The sequence below is a fragment of the Prunus persica genome, chromosome G7, assembly GCF_000346465.2.
Source record: "Prunus persica cultivar Lovell chromosome G7, Prunus_persica_NCBIv2, whole genome shotgun sequence".
Taxonomy (NCBI): Eukaryota; Viridiplantae; Streptophyta; class Magnoliopsida; order Rosales; family Rosaceae; genus Prunus; species Prunus persica.
This window is the reverse complement of record NC_034015.1, coordinates 1,572,801-1,575,651: the sequence shown is the minus strand read 5'-3', so window position 1 is coordinate 1,575,651 and position 2,851 is coordinate 1,572,801. Positions and strand designations below refer to the sequence as shown.

The window sequence follows — 2,851 nt, the reverse complement described above, 5'->3', positions numbered from 1 at the left end:
ATATTATGAGATTCGATAGATTGTTCTTTAAAGAAATATCCATTATTTCTTTCGCATAGTTGAATAATCTTTAAAAAATTTTATTTTTTTTCCTTGTTTTCTTTCATTACTACATGTTTTCTCATGCTTTAAACCTCGAAATGGAAAAGTTTTCCTAATGTTGACTCTTTTCAATTTGATTGATGAGCTGATCATGAGTTTAGTTGGATTTTTGTATGTTAATAAATGGGATGCAGCTACCTTATGTTTTTTGTTTTAATTTTGTACAAGGAGAAAATGTGAAATGAAATAAGATTGAATAGTTGATTTCTGCAATTGAATTATGTGTTTCTTTATTGTTTTCTTTCATCTAGGGAAAGAAAATTGTATGTGTTCATTTATAATATCTACATTAGCCACATGACAGGAACTTTGTAGGCCCGACTATAGTTTGCTTTTGCAGTTGCAGTAGCTTTTTACTATCTCTAATCTGTATTTCGAGTTCAATAGAAAATTAGAAAATCTTGACAAATCCAACTTTCAATGACAAGAGTCTCATAAATGTTAAAACAGAGTGAATACTAAAAGGAATTAACAAGGGGTTAAAAACCCTTAATGCACATGGTAATGATGTTACGTCTTGGTTTAACTGAAAGGAATTAACAAGGTGGTGAGATACATCTTTTTTGTTTTTGCAGAGATTTTTTTAAAAGATTATGTTCATATTTTAAAGGTGGAGGTAGAGGTGGAGTTGGAGTAGAGGTGTCAAACGGGCCGTGCCGGGCCGGCCCAACCCATTTAAATTCGTGCCTTTAATGTATTCGTGCCGTGCCGTGCCGGCCCATTTAATCTATCGGGCCGTGCCGTGCTGGCCCATTTAGTAAAATAATTTATCCCAGCCCGGCCCAAAGCCCAAGTCCATATTGAAACGGGCCGTGCCGTGCTTGGGCCGTGCCCGTGCTCGTGCTCGGGCCATACTCGGGCCCAAGAACAAGCCCATTTAATTTGAATTTTTTTTACTTGATTTTTTTTTTCCCACTAGATAATTAAAATTATAAACATAAAACATATAACTAGAAGCAAGGAATGATGAACTATTTGAAAACATTAATAATCAAACATCCAAACAATATGAAAAAGGTGGAGGGCAAAAATGTGGCCTCGTTAAAACCTTGCCTTAAAAAACCCCCAAAGGAGGAAAATCCGGTCAAGGAAAAAGAGTACCACTACCCTCCCAAATTACACAAAAAGGAAAATAAAATTAATCTAGGACACCGGGTAAAATATCAGCATTTGTCATCTCACGTTCCTGCATCAGTCAACCGAAAAAAAATTTAATTATTTTCTGGAGTAAAATAAGATACTTAGAGCATCATAAATCTTCAAAAAGACATGCAGTCTGATCATCAACATACAAACCTGTAATTAAAGGTGGATCTGGCCCTCGTGTACTATGCAATATAGCAGTCCCAGATAACACAGTGATGAACCCTCAAAGTTTTGACGCTATGCTGGTCACGCTTTGACCAGAATAATCCTACCAAAAGATTACATACATTAGATTTATAACAAAGACTCACACACAAACACAACATGTTCACGTGATGATACTTTAAACATTATTGCACTGGCAAATATTGTAAAAGAGGTGAACATAGCATAATAGATAGGAGAAACAATTGCTGTGTTGAAAGTATCCAATGCTTGCAACCACACCAGAGTGAGAAACCAGCTAAAAAGTTCACCCGATTTCCAAGCTAGAAGAAATTAACAAAAATTCAAACTTGGAAAGACAGATCTCGCTAAAAAAAGTGGAACTCCAACCATTATTTAAGTAGGTATTTTGTTTGCTTAATAAGTTTGAGTATCAACATACAGCAAAAACAAAGTACCAACCTCAACAAACTTCATTAAGGGAACTTGTGCTGTCATCTTCAAAATATGAGAGATCTTCATCTACAAAACTTTGAGTTCGAAAATCAGCATCTTCCCAATCCTTCAAACACATAAGTGCCTCGCATATTTGAGGAGTAAGCCTCGTCCTCTTTTCGTCCAGCACACGACCACCTGCACTAAAAGCAGACTCCGAAGCTACTGTGGACACCGGAGTTGTTAGTACATCACGTGCCATAATGGAAAGCACATGAAAGTTTTTTTCATGTGCTTTCCACCAATCCAAAATATTGAAATTGTTTCTTTCTTCCTCAGTCATAAATTCAACAAATTCAGTATCCAAATACTTAAAAACTTCAGTACGAGAACTTATTACACTCTTTTGTTTTCCTTTGCTAGCAAGCATACCAAAAATAGCTGCACTACTAGATGAAGATGAACCAAATAAATGAACAGTTGGAGCACTTTGTGTAGCTATTGTACCAACACTATATTTCTTCTCATACAACAAATAAGTATCATTGAATGTCTTCTGAATATTGGATATTGTAAGTGGTAAACTAATTGATAAATTTCTTGAAATTTCAGTCAATATTACTTCCAAACCACTTACTTTAATTCTGGGATCCATTATTGCACCAAAACAAAAAGTATAAGGAATCTCTGTCCAATACTTTTTATATTTAGTTTCCATTTGCTCACAAATATTTGTAAAATTACATGTAGTATCAAATCTGTATTTAGCAAAGGTAGCATTAATTGAAAATAAATCATGAAGTGCAATAGGAGATGTCGGATAATAAACACCAGAACAGTTACACGTAGCATCATAAAAAACTTTGAAAAAGTCCACCAAAGCAAAGCATACATTCCACTCTTCATCCCTCAACAGATTGTCATTCATTTTATTATTGTAATAAAAATTGATGACATTGGTGTAACATTTACAACTTTTAAGCATGTGATAAGTTGAGTTCCA

General features: G+C 34.7%; 1 long non-coding RNA gene across 1 annotated transcript; it reads right to left on the bottom strand.

The window, feature by feature from the left end:
- LOC109950468 lies at positions 665–2,064 on the bottom strand. Its single transcript, XR_002272709.1, has 3 exons — positions 1,876–2,064; positions 1,399–1,516; positions 665–1,288 (listed from the first exon to the last, which is right to left on the bottom strand). It is a non-coding gene; the product is annotated as an uncharacterized LOC109950468 (long non-coding RNA).